Source organism: Pteropus medius, unplaced genomic scaffold (genome assembly GCF_902729225.1).
Source record: "Pteropus medius unplaced genomic scaffold, Ma_sr-lr_union100, whole genome shotgun sequence".
Classification (NCBI taxonomy): domain Eukaryota; kingdom Metazoa; phylum Chordata; class Mammalia; order Chiroptera; family Pteropodidae; genus Pteropus; species Pteropus medius.
In genome coordinates, this window is record NW_024352841.1 from 428,956 (window position 1) to 445,785 (window position 16,830).

A 16,830-nucleotide genomic window follows, 5' to 3' on the forward strand; every position below is an offset into this window, starting at 1 on the left:
AACTCATACACCAAATAAACAAACAATCCAATTAAAAAATGGGCAGAAGACCTGCATAGGCATTTCTCCAAAGAGGGCATACAGATGGCCAACAGACATATGAAAAGATGCTCAAGGTCACTAATCATCAGAAAATGCAAATTAAAATAACATGAGATATCACCTCACACCTGTCAGAATGGCTATCATCAATAAATCAAAGAACAAGAAGAGTTGGCAATGATGCAGAGAAAAAGGAACCCTCATACATTGTTGGTGGAATTGCAAATTGGTATAGACACTATGGAAAACAGTTTGGAAGTTTCTCAAAAAATTAAAAATAGATATACCTTTAGACCCAGCAATTCCATTTCCGGGTATTTATACAAAGAAATCCAAAACACTAATTCTAAAAGAAATATGCACCCCTATGTTCACTGCAGTGATATTTACAGCGGTCGAGGTATGGAAGCAACCTAAGTGCCCATCAATAGATGATTGGATAAAGAAGCAGTACATATATACGATAGAATTTTACTCTATCATAAAAAAATAAAATCGTAGTACTTGCAATGACATGGATGTTAAGTTAAATAAATCAGACAGAGAAAGACAAATATCATATGATTTCAATTATATGTGGAATTTACAGAACAAAATAAACAAAGAAACAAAATGAAAACAGACACACAGATACTGAGAACAAACTGGTGACAACAAGATGAGAGAGGTATTAGGGATTCTGCAGAAAAGGTAAAGAGATTAAGAAGTACAAATCAGTAGTTACAAAATAGTTATGGGGATGTGAAGAACAGCATAGAGAATATAGTCAATTACATTATAATATCTATGCATAGTGCCAGGTAGGTACTAGACGAATTGGGGGGATCACATTGTAAGTTATATAAATGTCTAACCACTACACTGTACACCTAAACTAATATAAAATAATATTGAATGTCAATTCTAATTGAAATATAAAAATTAAAAAATAAAAAATAAAAATATTTTTTAAAGAAAAATAAAAAATCATGAATAATAAAGTGGCAATAACTATGCTCATACATATTGCCATTTCATTATTCATATTATTCATTTACATTAAATATTAATGGATTAAATGCGCCAATCTAAAGACATTTGGTGTGGCAGGTCTTTGGAAACATGGCAGAGTGAGAGACGTCCTCAGATCTCTCCCCTTGAAACAACAATAAGTTGAATATCTAAAACTCAGCAAAAAACACCCAAATTGCACACAAGCACGTCTGAACAGGGGATCTGTGCATAAGAGCTACCACAGGTCAGAACCCCAGGTGTCGGGCAGTAGACCAGGAGAAATAAAGGAGCTGCCTCTCACAGCCCCTGGAGCTACATGTGTGTGGAGGTGAGGAGGAGTGGTGAGTTCCCTGAACAGCCCTGCCTGGGAAAGCTATGAGCTTATCGAGGCCGGTGGGCAGCAGGGCTCAGTCAACAGGGCAGAAGTCAGAGAAGCGGAACAGAAGAGAAACAACAGTTGATTTTCACTGGCTGTGGTTGCAAAACTGAGGCTGAGCCACAGCCCACAAACCCCAACCAAGAGGGCCCCACCCCCCATACATTCCAAGACCCAACACTGTGAACCCCAGGGGAATCTGAGCAAACGCTGCTGAAACACTTGCTAACACTGGCAGGGACTGAAACTTAAGGTAGCAAGCGTGATTAAATATCAATCAGAAAATAAAAAAGGCATTTTTAAGGCTTTATATGAAGTAAGGATCCAAGAGGCTTAGACGCCACCTACTGGAAACCAAAAGACAAGCATCTTTTTTGCAGCAGGCTAAGGAGAGACTTTTATATAATAAATCTTTCTGGAAAAACAGCAGAATACATTTCCATTAATGCCTAGATAGAAAAATAGTCCATTAAATACTCTGAACAACCAAGGAGACAAGGCACCTCAGAAAGAAAGAAAAAAACTCTCCAGAAAATGAGCTTACAGATATAGAAATATACGACTTAAATGACAGAGAATTCAGGATGGTACTTCTGAAAAAACTCAATGAATTCGGAAACAAGTCATATAAAAAATGTCAGGAATTGAAAAAACAACGAGATAAGAAATGTGAGGAGACTGAAACCCTCAAAAAGAACCAAATAGAACTTCTAGAGATGAAGAACACACTGCAAGAGTTGAAAAATAGCAAGCTTGGGAAATAGAGTCGACCAAAGCAAGGAAAGGATCAGTGATATCGAAGACAGAAATCTAGAAATAAATCAGAAGGAAGAAGAGAGAAACTGAAGAATGAAAAGTAATGAAAAAGAGATTCAAGAACTAGCTGATACCATCAGGAGAGAAAACATAAGAAAAATGGGCATTATCGAAGGCGAGGAAAAGCAGCAGGGAATAGAAAGCATTTTCAGACAAATAGTTAATGAGAATTTCCCAAGTTGAAGGAATGAACTGGAGCTTGGAATTCAAGAAGTCAACAGAATATACAATTGTCTCAACTCAAAAAGGTCTTCACCAAGACACACTGTATTAAAATTATCAAAAATCAATGACAAAGACAGAATTCTCAGGACAGCCAGGGAGAAGAAAATGTAATTTATAAGGAAAAACCCATAGATTATCCTCGGAATTCTCAGCGCAAACCTTACAAGCCAGAAAGGAATGGAATCAAATATTTGAACTATTAAGTGAAAGGAATAACCAGCCTAGAATAATGTATCCAGCTAAGCTCTCCTTTAGATATGAAGAAGAAATTAAGACCTTTCCAGACATTCAAAAATTGAGGGAATTCTCTACTACGAAGCCTGCACTGAAGGAAATACTGAAAGGGGTCAGCTCTGCTCAAAAAAAAAAAAAAAGACAAAAAAAAAAAAAGCAATAATTAGGAGTAAAGTGACTACCAGGCAAATAGAAGCAAAAGAGTGCAACTCTTACTAAGAACGGGGCATTATAAGCTTAAATAATAAGAAGATACTTGTTATAACAAGATAATAATGAAAGTTCAGCATAAATAGGGACCAATTGAGTAACAATGACTGAAAAGAGGAGAATTCAAAGATCCAAATTTGCAAACGGGAATGGAGATAAGGCACGCACAGAAGAAAATGGATGACAGTATATATATATAAGTATCCTTTACATATTTGTAATGGTAACCGCACACCAAATTCAGAACTGAAGTGTATAAAATAAAACGAGAAGGACCAGAGGGAAAACCCACAAAAGCCAACCAAAATAAAGAAAACAGAAACATAAGGACAAGGAAGCAATGGAAACACTGAGCTACCAAAAAGCAAAAGATAAAATTTCTATAAGAAGACCTAATATTTCAATAATCACCTTAAATATAAATGGATTGAATTCACCAATAAAAAGGCGCAAGATGCAGAATGGATCAAAAAAAAAAAAAACAATATGTACCTCCAGGAGACACATCTCAGATCCAAAGACAAATATAGACTCAAAATGAAAAGGTAGAAAATGATATTTCAAGCAAATGGCATTCAGAGAAAAGGGGAAGTAGCAGTGCTAATATTAGATGTAATAGACTTCAAAAAAAAAAAGGTAAAGACAGACACTGAGGGACACTTCATGATGATAAAGGGATACATGCACCAAGAAGACCAAACATTTATTAATATCTATGTTCCAAATCAGGGAGCCCAAAATATGTAAAGCATTTAATAACAGAACTAAAGTGAGAATCAGACCAAAACACTATTGTAGTACGGGACCTAAATACCCCATTGTGAGATGTAGACATGTCATCCAAACAGAAAATCAATAAGGAAATAACATCCTTAAATGACACATTAGACCAACTGGACATAATTGACATTTACGAGCCTTCCATCCCAAAACAGCTGCTCATACATTCTTCTCTAGTGCCCATGGAACATTCTCAAGGATTGACCACATACTGGGACACAGAGATAGCCTCAACAAATATAAGAGGGTTGAAATCACACCAGCCATATTCTCTGATCATTATGCTCTGAAACTAGAGATCAACTGTAGAAAAAAATCAGAAAGAACCACAAATACATGGAGATTAAACAACATGCTACTGAAGAATAACTAGGTCCGAGAAGAAATAAAAAGAAATCAAGAGATACATAGAAATGATTGATAATGATAGTACACCATATCAAAACTTTTAGAACACGGCAAAAGTGGTCACAAAGAGAAAGTTCATATCATTACAGACTTATCTTCAAAAACAAGAATGAGCCCAAATAAACAACCTAACACTTCATCTTAAAAAAAAAAACTAGAAAAGGAAGAATAACTGAATCCTCAAGTCAGCAGAAGAAAAGAAATAACGAAAATTAGAGCAGAAATAAATGAAATTGAAAACAAACAAACAAAAATTTTAAATGCAATGAAGAGCTGGTTCTTTGACGAAGTCCTGGCTAGACACACTAAAGAAAAAAGAGAAAGGACACAAATAAACAAAATCAGGGATGAAAGAGGGGAAATTACAACTGATATCGCAAATATACAAAGGATCATACAAGAATACTATAAAAAAGTATATAACACCAAATTTAATAACCTAGAAGAAATGGACCAGTACTTAGAAGAATACAATCTTCCTCGACTGAATCAAGAACTGGAAAATCTAAATAGACAGATCATAAATAGAGTATGGAAATGGAAACAATCATCAAAAACCTACCAAAAAGTCAAAGTCCAGGAACAGATGGCTTCATCAGTAAATTCTACCAAACATTCGAAGATTTAATACCTATTCTCCTCAAACTCTTCCAAATAATCGAAGAGGAGGCAATACTTCCCAACACATTTTATGAGGCCAATATTATTCTAATACCACAACCTGGTAAAGATAACACACACAAAACAGAAAACTATGGACCAATATCTCACATGAATATTGATGCAAAAATCCTAAATAAGATATTAGCAAACCAAATATAGTAAGATATTAAAAAAAATTATACACCACGATCAAGTGGGCTTCATCCCAGAGGCACACAGGTGGTTCAACATACGCAAATCAATTAACGTGATACACAACAAAAAGGAATTAAAATATAACGATCATATGATCATATCAATGGATGCAGAAAAAGCCTTTGACAACATACAGCATCCATTTATGATCAAAACATCAAAACACTTAACAAAATCGATATAGAAGGAAAGTACCTTAACATAATAAAGGGCATACATGACAAACCCTCAGCCAACATTACACTTAATGGTTAAAAACCTAAAAACCTTCCTTCTTAGATTAGGAACAAGGCAAGGCTGTCCACTATCACCACTCTTATTGAATATAACATTGGAGGTCCTAGTGAGTGTAATCAGACAAGAAGAAGATATAAAAGGCATCCAAATAGGTAACGAAGTCAAACTGTCATTATTTGCGGATGACATGAGTTTCTACATGGAAAACCCTAAAGAATCCATAAGAACACTACTAGAAACAATAAGCAAATACAGTAAAGTCTCTAGATACAAAATCAACGTTCAAAAACCTTCCTATACTCTAATAACAAAGTGTTAGAAAAAGAAGTGGAAAAAATAATTCCTTTTGCAATTGCAACAAAAAGAATAAAATATCTAGAAATAAATTTAATGAAACATGTGGAGGACCTATATAATGAAAACTACAAGATCCTACTAAAATAAATCAAAAGAAATACAAAGAAATGAAAAGTTATTCAGTTTTTGGTTTGGAAGAATTAACATAGTTAAAATGACCATATTACCTAAAGCATTATACAGATTTAATGCAATCCTCATCGAAATCTCATTGGCATTTTTTAGAGAAATAGAACAAAAAATCATCAGATTTCTTTGGAAGCACAAAAGACATCGAATTGCCAAAGCCATTCTGAGAAAAAAGAATGAAGCTGGAGCCATCACTCTGGCCGACTTCAAATTATACTACAAAGTGACAGTAATCAAAATGGCGTGGTATTGGCAGCAAACAGACACACGGACCAGTGGAACAGAATTGAGAGTCCAGTAGTAAATCCATATTTATATGGGCAAAGAATTTTCAACAAAAAAGCAAAAACATACAATGGAGAAAGGAAAGCCTCTTCAAGAAAGGAAAACTGGAAAGCAACCTGCAAAAGAATGAAACTAGACTGTTGTCTATCATCACACACCAAGATTAACTCAAAATGGATTAAGAACTTGAATATAAGACTTGAAACAATAAAATGCACAGAAGAAAACAGGAACTGAACTTAAGGACCTTGGACTTAAAGAGGATTTTATGAATTTGACCTCAAAAGCAAGGGAAGTAAAAGTTAAAATAAATGAATGGGACTACATCAAACTAAAAAGCTTCTGCTCAGCAAAAGAAATCATCAACAAGGTAAAGACACAACTATTCAAATGGGAAAATATATTTGCAAGCAATGTCTCCAATAATGGTCTAACATCCAAAATATACAAAGAACTCATACAAGTCAATAACAACAAAAAACACAAATGATCCAATCAAGAAATGAGCAGAGAACTTGAACAGACACTTCTCCCTAGAGGACATACAAATGGACAACAAGTATTTGAAAAGATGCTCAACATCGCTAGCTATTAGGGAAATGCAAATCAAAACCACAATGAGATACCACCTCACACCTGTTAGAATAGCTATAATCAACAGGACAAGTAATAACAAGTGTTGAAGAGGATGCAGAGAAAAAATTAACCCTCATACATTGCTGGTGGGTCTACAAATTGGTACAGCCACTATTGAAAACAGTATGGAGGTTCCTCAAAAACCTATGAATTGATCTACCATATGACCTAGCAATCTCTCTACTGGGTGTTTACCCCAAAGACTTGAAACCCCATATCCAAAAAGATATTTGCACACCGATGTTCATAGCAGCATTATTCACAGTGCCCAGGACATGGAAGCAACCAAAGTTTCCTACGATTGTGGTACATATGTACAATGGAATATTACTCAGCCATAAGAAGAGATGAAATACTGCCATTTGCAAATACATGGATGGAACTTGAGATAAACATGCTAAGCGAAATAAGCCAGACAGAAAAAGTTGAAAATCACATGATATCACTGATATGTGGGATATAATCCTAAAAGCAACAAATGTACAGGACAAGCAAACAGAGACTCATGGACATAGACTATAGAGTAGTGGTTACCAGAGGGTAGGGGTTGAGGGAGGAGTGGGGAGGTAGACCATTAAAGGGGGTTAAATATAGGAGGGTAGGGGGAGATTGAAGTGGGTTAAGGGGATCAAATATATGGTAGCTGAAGAAAACTGGACTTTGTGTGGTAAACACACAATAGGATATACAGATGTCAAATTATAATGTACACCTGAAAATTATATAATTGTTTTAACCAATGTTACCTTAATAAACTTTATTTTAAAAAAATTAAAAAATAAAGACATTGAGTGGCCAAGTGAATTAGAAGACCCTTACATATGTTGCCAACAAGATACTCACTTCAGATCGAAAGTTACATACAGACTGAAAGTAAAGGGATGAAAAAAAATATTACATAAAAATGGAAATTAAAAAAAAAAGCTGAGGTAGCATTACTTATACCAGACAAAATGACTTTAAAACAATGGCTATAACAAGAAAGAAAAACCCAGTAATTCCATTTATGGGTATTTATCCAAAGAAACCTAAAACATTAATTTGAAAAGATATGCATCCATATATTCATTGTAGCATTATTCGCAATAGCCAAGATATGGAAGCAACCTGAGTTTCCATCAATAGATGAATGGACAAAGAAGAAGTGATACACATATACAATGGAATATTACTCAGCCATAAAAAAGAATAAAATATTTCCATCTGCAACAACATGGATGGACCTGTTATTATGAGAAGTGCAATAAGTCAGACAGAGAAAAACAAACACCATACTGTTTCACTTATATGCAGGTTCTAAAAAATAAAATAAAAAACAGAAACAAACTCATAGATATAGAAAAGATTTTGATGGTTACCAGATGGGAGGGTATTGAGGAGATGGGTGAAAAAGAGGAAGAGATTAATAAGTACAAATTGGTAGTTACAAAATAGTCAAGGGGATGTAAAGTATAGCATAGGAAATATAGTTAATAATATTGTAATAAGTATGTGTGGTGTCAGATCGGTTCTAGATTTATTGAGGTGATCACTTTGTAAGTTATATAAATGTCTAACTGTTGTACACCTGAAACAACCATAATATTGTATGAATAGTCAACCATAATTGAAAAATTCAAAAAGCGTTTAGAAAAGAATACATTAATACTTTTAATACAACATATTTAAAGACAATTATAACTTATGGATACAACATTGGTACTTGGTGTAATGCTGCTCTACTTCTCAACTCAGTAATATGGTATAAGTATTTAGTTATTTATTATATAGCAACAAAATTGACAATTCCTTACCCTATTTCCATGCTGCCACCATGGAGATTTAGCAATTTACCTAAGATGTGTGCCTGCCTTAAACCACTATAGTACTTTGAAGTTGATATAAGGTAATTTTAATTTTCTTAGCAGCTTGCCTATTATTTGAATTTACTAGTTCTCTTTCCAAAGATCTTCTCTTTTGATACTAGAATAAGCAGCTGAGAACAGAAATGTGCAATACTTGCTGAGCAAAGGAGACTAACCACAATGCCTTCTGAATATATTTTGCTTTCTGTTAAAATCATGTTGAAAGTATATTAAAACAAAACAAAACAAAACAAAAAACTAACTCCTCCCAGAGTTCACTGGTCAAGTGCCTTGATTGCACTTGCAAAATTAACTATTAATATTATCTTATAGTGTGGCTATGACACTCTAGGTAATTGCTCTTGAGTATATGGCACCTTTGTAGACATTACAATAGAATTCTAAATTGGATCCAAATTACTGCCTAGTTTTAAAAGTACGTGAAGATGAACTACAAGTACCCACATAGTACATTATTATTTCAAATAATCCGTACTTGAATTCATCAAGAACTTTTCCAAAACAAAAATAATCTTTTCGGAAATCTAGCAACTAGAATCATATCAGTTTGCCAATTCACAAAACAAACAATATTTGCTGAGGTCCAAGATTGTTCTGCAGTGATACCAGAATTACATTGTGCTTTACACGATACCCGAGGGAACCTCAAAGCAAGAAAACTGCCAAAGCAAAGCATTTTACCAAAAAAAACTATTTTACCAAAGGAAGAGAGTCAAATAAAAGAAGGAACCCATCCTTTTTTTGTTTGTGCACATAAGTACCTTACGATCAAAATTACCAGTTAATTTAAATTCATTCCACTTTTGAAAGAGGTCAACTATAATTTTTTCAACCATTTTCTTTTAACAAAACAACTTTACTCCTCAAAGATAATATTGCTAATTTTCAAAAAGTGCCTTACAACTTTAGATCCTCATCTAGTTACTCTGTCCAAAATATCACTTCGGGTCCCTCATGCCAATGTTTTTTAGAAGCAACTATCCTCAACTCCAGCTACTCCAGGAAGATAGATTATAACACATCCTCGCTTTTATTAGGAACATTTTAGGTTTCATCATATTTATTTTAAAAGAGGCATGTCATTCTGGGTGAAGAGTAGTTAGTTCGTAAAATCTGTTTCCCTTGTTATCAATCAGCCACTCTATTTGTCCACTTCAAGACTGATGCCACTTTAGAAGTCAAATGGAGAGTTTGCTAGTATGTTTTTATTATTATCATTATTATTATCATTATTGTTATTATTGTTATTATTATTATTTAAAATAAGTACTGTCTTCCTAAATCTTTTATGTCAGGAGTCAGAAGTCAGACACACGACTTTCAGAAGCTCTCAGCACGGGAGAAGTAAGAAAACTAAAGGGGCCACACCAGTCGCCTGTTCAAGCCTTGAGGCATGGAACGACAGCTGCCTGAAAATCCACTCTTGAGAAGCCTGTGGGCAGGCTCTTGAGAACAAGAACAGGAGAAAAGGGCGAACTCGGCACTGAGAAAGTCTTTCCCCAAATTAGGTATCAAGCTACATGATTGTACGTAGAATTATCAGCATTTATGGCATCTAAGAAGCAGAGCCAGGCCTTAAGCACCGACACCGCATTCCTGGACGCCGGGGCCGAGACCAGAGAGTGGTGGTTTTGAGAAGGAAAACTATCTCAAAGGAAATAGGGAGCCGCGAACAGAGCAGATGTAGGAGAGGCATCAGAAGCTTCTGCAGGAGAAAGCAACGCTTTGGTCGCCTCCCGGGAGCCCCGGAGGCAGGAAACGTGCCCCAGCACCGGGCTAGTGCGGTGCCACTACTCACCCCTACTCTCCTACGGTCCCCGTCGTCACCCTGCTGGACTCAGCCCCTGCAGGGGGAGCCCCTCCCCCGCCCGCTGCCAGGGTTGGGCTCAGCGGGCGAGAGGAGGCGGCAGCGCAGGTGTCCGTGAGCGGGGGCCAGAGACGCGCCCCAGGAGCAGCTGGGTGCAAGGGAAGCAACCTGGTGCCTTGCGCTCCCTGGCGCTGCCAACTTCACCACCATTGACGTAGAGGGGCGAGGGGAGGCAATGGAGGGAAGGCCGTCGCCTAGCAGCCAGGACCCTCCCGAAGTACTAGGCCCGAGCTTGGGCGGGACTGTCGCCCCCGGTCCACTCAGCGACGCGACCCCCAGGCCTGATTCCCGTCCCTCAGCCCCTGCGGCCACAGAGAAGCAGCGGCTCCCTCTCGGGCGGTGGTGGCAGCTGCATCCTCGTGCTCCTCCTCCTCTGGCGCCGCTGCCTACACACAGCCCCGGCGGTGTTACAGCCGCGGCGCCCTGACTGCTGTCTCCTAGCAACCGCGCGCATGCGCCCCACCCCCGCCAGAGACCGCCGCCAGTGCTGGCGACACTGTCCGGACTCAATCCACCTATGAAAGGGCTCAAAAGCCTCCTTCTTAGGGCCTGGATGAAACATCGTCAAGGTAGGGGTGAGGTGGGAAGAGGCCGGGGGACTTGAATATGACCGTCTCCTGGCCCCTCGACAGTCACCTTGGTGGTAAAGAGTGACAGTTCCAACAACCTCCTAACATATTCTTTAGTCTCTCCTTCTCCACTCCAATCCATCGTTCACACGGGCTTCAGGAGGAATGTTCTAAATAATTTCTCTGATCATGTCACTCATCTGCATAAGTCCTATGGTTAAGGGAAAGCCTCCCCAATAAGGGCCTAATAGTTCTTGACTACTGCAACAGCATCCTCTCTGGTCTCCCTGCCTTTAGACTTGTCTCCCTTCAATCTGTTCTCGTATTTCTACCAGAGAGATCTTTGTGAAACATAAATCTCCTACTCTTACTTTCCTCCTTTTTACAGAATGGGCTTTTGAGTTAGAGCCAATTTTGAATTTCTGTCCCACCACTGAGTAGCTATGTTTTCTTCAGCTAAGATGCTTAACCTCTATGAATCTGCTTCATCTGTAAAATGGGAATAATTTTAGTACTTACAGAATAGATATAAGGATTAAATTAGAGCATGCACTTAACATATATAACTTACTCTGGCACAGATTAAGCACTCAGTAAAAATTAGAGCTATTTTTCAGTAGATCTTATTGCCTATAATAAAGGATAAAGTACAAACTCTCTAACTTAGCAGTCGAGGTCCTGTCATCTAAGATATTGCCTCTATTTTTCTAGCCCTATCTCCATTCCACTGCTCCTGCAGCATCTAGTCACAGACCAGTCCTTGCAGTTTTTGAAATACATCTTTATCTATAAAGTGCTTACACATATTTCCCTAAGGTTCATCTGAGGAAGAAATCTATGCAAACTCTCCGATTAATTAACATATAAGCATCCATGATCATTCTCAAACTATACATGTTAATTTTAAAATATTGACACAGAAATGACATGTAGGTAGTGACTGTTTACAAAAATTGTGTGGTTTTCTGGGGGCTTATTTACTTGATCGTTTTGAAATTAGGCTTAGAGTTTTTGTAATGTGTAACGATAAAAATATGTTCAGCAATTTTGAACTTAATGCAATGAATAAATACATTTATAAACATCATATGCTTTGCTAGATGTTTATTTAATAAAAGGTTTTAACATTTTAGAAAGTATAAAAGTAGCTGTACCATGTGTAAGATGTCTCAGAGGCCCAGAAAGGACTGCTAATGAAAATTTAGTGGAGGGCTCAAATGGAATATAAGACTAAAATGAAAGTTTATGAGGACTAGACAACCAGAAAATATTGAAGAAAGAGAATAATAATTGGAAAGATGAAAAAGAGCAAATCAAAGACCAATTAAATAGAAGCACCAGATGGAAATAATCAACAAACTGTAATTGACAGGAAAGATCATAACATAGAGAATATGTATTATAACTGTGAATATGGCAGTGAGCTTGAATAGAGTTCTCCCACAGATCATATTTTTTCTTCTATATGATACAGACATGCCTTTTGGGTTCAAAGGAAGACAATTCCATAATGTTCAATCTTTTTCAAGGACCATCAAGGGCTCACAGGGACAGATCTCTAACAGAATTTGCTTAGATCTTCAAAATCTGTATTTAGTTATATAAAATCTGTACTCTGTACACTTATTGAACTCATTACATTCTATAGCACATATTTATTATGATTACAGTGAAACAGAGGAATAAATATTTAAATTTTGTTAGTCATCTTTAATTTTTCCATATTCCTTTCTAGATATAGAAATGTGTCACTGCTTCACTTTAACTCCTTCAGTATTTTTCCTGGAGTCTCAATATAAAATCTGAGCTCCTTTACACACATCAGCCTATCTGTCTCTTCTATTTTGGTGAAGTAAAAACTCCTGTCAGCAAAGAGAGACCTATCCACATCGGTATGTAAAGAAAATATTTATTATTGAGTAAGCACAACACAGTATATGTACATAGGTAGCCTTCAAGAGACTGCAGAGTGAGGATAAAATTCCACACAACTTATACAGTAAAGCAAATACAAAGTTCACTTGTGAACTGAGGTAGCTATTCTTTTAGTTAATTGGCTTCCTCCAAACAAATAGTAAAACTCGTTATCTCCCCCAAAAGACACCTTGAATCTTCCTGGAAGAAAAACAGTTATACCTGGAGATGGGTTCCTGTAGTAACTCTGTAGACATCTTTACATTGCAAAAGGTAATGTGGCTCATGACCTTGGAAACATGTCTACATTATAAAACTGGACACTGAGCCCTTCTAGTCTCTGGAGAAATTTATCTATATTCCAAAATTTAAAGAAAGGATTTGGGCTCACTATGTTCCCCATGAAGACACTCTAAAAAGTTAAGGAAAGGAAGATACTCTTTTTTACACACCTTTATTTACTTTTACATTTCAGCGAGTTCTTCCAAAACAGAACTCCATGCAGGCACAGTAGATGGTGCCTAGTAGATCATAAGAAAGTCTTCCTTAAATAAGAAAGTCATAGAAGACTTTGGCATTGCTCTGGGTATTGATAGATGAATTAGAATTTTCCAGAAAGGGATAAAAATATTCCATGCAAAGGAAAAGTATGTTTAAAGGTCCAGGAAATATGTAAGTTCATGGTATGTTTGGTTAAAGTAGAAACATTTGACTTATACATACTATATTTGTGCTTAGGGGCTGAGAAGCATAGGGTGTAATGGAGTTGAGTACAGAGAAGTAGGTTAGAGACAGATTATGAAATGCCTTAAATACCATCTCAAAGAGTTTGTACATGTCTGTCTATATATGATGGCTAAAATAAGGCAATGTACTAATACTTGTTTGGGGGTCGGGGACAAATATTAGACAGTACCTCAGCCCCAAAGATCTTATAATCTGATGGATGCAGGAAGACGAAATAACAAATAACAAATAAAATACCACAAGTGGACAGATATATTTGAGAGGGAGGAAATAGGATTGGACATAAACTTTATATAAAGTTACTGAGAAAAGTTCCTTGGATGATTTCCTCTTGACCTATAATGTAAAAGTTCTCTGTAATTGGAGTCGTTCCTAGAATTCCATACATTTGAAATCTGTGTATGGTGTAGTTCTTCCTCACTTTGTTCCCTGTTTCCATTCTGGCTCCCCTGAAGAAAATCACTCGGACATTTTAATGCAAATTGATGTAGTGTCTCACCTCACCACTTGACACCACTTGACAATCCTTTCACTTTTTCTTGGTCAAGCCCTCTCCAATTATTCTCATCTATTATTTCGAACCTTATTCATTCTCCATTCTGACTGATGATTTCATCACCCACCCTTCAAACCTACCACCCAACTGATTACTTCATCACCTACCTTTCTTAAAAATTTAAAAACTCATTCTTCTCACCTATATTCTGCATCTGCTCCCATACTATGCTTTGATCCCTTCGGTCTCACATAGACTGTGTAAAACTAGATCTTCCACCTGACTTTCTGATCCTTATCTCAGCAAGAGATCTTACTCTATCACTTTTTCTTTCAGTGTCAATACCTTACACCTCTCTCTCTCTCTCTCTCTGTTGACTCATTCCCCTCAGCCTATAAACATACCCAAAACTCTTCCATCCTTAAAAGAAATACTCTTCTTTTATCCTAGAGCCTCCTCTAGTTTTCTTGAAGTCTCTTCTCTTACCTTATTGCCTACCTTTATCACCTAGAGGTCTCAAAAGTGATTCCATTTACTGCCTCTATTCCTTTACTTCCCATTCACCTTTCAACCATTGCAACAGGAATTTCACCTACAACTCTCTAATGAAACTTCTTTTGTTAAGAACACCAATTACTGACAAATTTCTCTATGCAACAGGCACTTTTAAGCCCCTTTCTATTGGACCTCACTGCCACATATGATAGTGTTGATTATTTCAGTATGCTTGAAATCTTCTACTCATTTGACTTCCAGACACATTCTCCTTTTTCTTTTTCTTTATTTTTTTTCATTTATGTAACATTCATAGGTTCCTCTTCTTCTACCTACCTCTTAAATGTTTCTATTATCCCATGATTCTGCTCATGGACTATTGCTTTTGTTCTACTTTCCACACTATTATCTATACATGGATAACTTTCAAATCTATATTGCTAGTTTAGACCTCCCTCATGATATCTCAATCAGCAGATCCAATTGTCCACCAGACATCCTCACCTGGATGCCCTCCAAGCAATTCAAATTCATTTTTTTTGCCACAACTGAACTCATCATCTTCCCATGCTAATGTGTTCTTCTTTTTTGTTAAGGAAGATCCAAAAAAAACAATCTCACCAAAGAGAGACCCTATTATCACACAATAAATTCACCTTCTCACAGAAACATTAAATGACTAGAATATGACCATTTTATGTAAGTTATGTCAAGACTGCTGTACCTTTTTCTGAAAAAATAGGCTGCATATATGTACCAAGGAAGAATAATTTGTATCACTTGAATAGAACAGAAGCTCCATGAGGACAGCGATCTTTGTCTTTTTTTTTTTTTTTTTTTTTTTTTTTTTTACTGCTGTATTTCTAGTGCTTGGAATAGTACTTGGCACATAGTAAGTCCTCAATAAATGAATTAGCCTGTATATCTCCTACTTAAAGAGCTTTCATTTGGGAATTTCACTAGATTGTAGCAGAATATATACATATGTATACATATATTCATGTTAATATTCATAGATTAAGGAGGAATGTATTCTTTTTGTATCTGAAATGAGGCAAAAGGAAATCGTAACTGCATTTCACCTAGCTTTCTGCCTTGGGAAATAGAGAAGGAACTGGTGGGATAAAAACACTTCATCTATCACTTGAAATAGTCCTTCCTTAGAAAGTTGGAATGTAGACTAAGAGATTTTGGCCTACTTTGGCTGCTTTCTTATGCTGAGTGGTGTACACTTAATAACTATTGGCAACAGCCATTTTTATGCCATATGGTCTTGGAAATAGAAAAAGTTGGTCTGCTATGAAAGATGAAGCAGACACACAGATAGATGCAGAGATGATAAAGGGAGACTCCAGATAGCAGTTAAGTCCCTGGTTCCAGCTTATTCCTTTAAAATCACCTGCCTTAATGATCTTGGGTTTTATAAGAAAGTCTATCTTCATGCTAAATTTCTTTTGTTCCCCAATCTAGTTTGAATTGAATTTCTTTTCTTTGCAAAAACAAACAAATAAAAACCACACTGTTCTCCCATATCATATTGTTTAACAATCCTGTGCCTTTGCTTATTCTTTTCTCCTTAACTGGAGAACTATAGTTTCCTTGACAACCATTTTGCCTGAATAATTCCTATTTTAGCAGAGAAGGTAGAACTCAGGACCCCTCCTTGTACCTGTTTTTGTTTTTGTTTGTTTTTTGTTTGTTTTTTATCATGCTCTATCCTCATTTCATTCCAAGAAAAAGGAATACTGACAATATAGGTAAGATGGCATGATTGTGACTGGGTCAGATTTAATAGCAGGTAGGATCATTGTCTGGAAAAATGTCCCATATCCATGCATGGCCCTTCCTTATGTCTCTTCTGTCTCTGTTGTTGTGGATATTGTAAGAGAGCCGGTGCCTACATTATAGCAATTTCAGCTATGCTATACTTTTCTCTTTCTCTCTTTCTCTCTCTCTCTCATACCCCCCACCACCACCACCGCCTCCTTTTCCTCCCAAGCTCTCTTGCCTTCTCTCCTTCCCTCTCCCTGTCTCCCTGGTATTAATTCAGATTCCTGTGCCTTGTGGCTGGCCAGAAAACAGTAACAATAACATTTGGATCTGAGCTTGGGAATAGAAGTACCATCAGGGAACCTCACTTATGTTTTAAGTTGGCCACATTTAAACCACGTTTTCTCATCACTCTACACCAGGAAATATTTTGTGGAGACTCTAATATTTAGTAATCACAGTTGTAGCTAGTATTAGGAGGAAAAGAGATTCTGTCCTGAAGCAGGAGATCCCTTGGTGAA

General features: G+C 36.7%; 2 protein-coding genes across 7 annotated transcripts in view; one reads left to right on the forward strand and one right to left on the reverse strand.

The window, feature by feature from the left end:
* ZC3H12B (zinc finger CCCH-type containing 12B) overlaps positions 1-10,715 on the reverse strand; it is a 354,164-nt gene extending 343,449 nt beyond the window's left edge. For all 6 annotated transcript variants that reach the window (XM_039850267.1, XM_039850258.1, XM_039850259.1 and 3 more), the window contains exon 1: positions 10,250-10,715. The gene's annotated coding sequence lies outside the window, so the exon portion shown is untranslated. The remainder of the gene's footprint in view (positions 1-10,249) is intronic.
* A 69-nt stretch (positions 10,716-10,784) lies between these two features.
* Positions 10,785-16,830, forward strand: part of ZC4H2 (zinc finger C4H2-type containing) — a 71,252-nt gene continuing 65,206 nt past the window's right edge. Inside the window, exon 1 of the mRNA XM_039850271.1 lies at positions 10,785-10,887. The gene's annotated coding sequence lies outside the window, so the exon portion shown is untranslated. The remainder of the gene's footprint in view (positions 10,888-16,830) is intronic.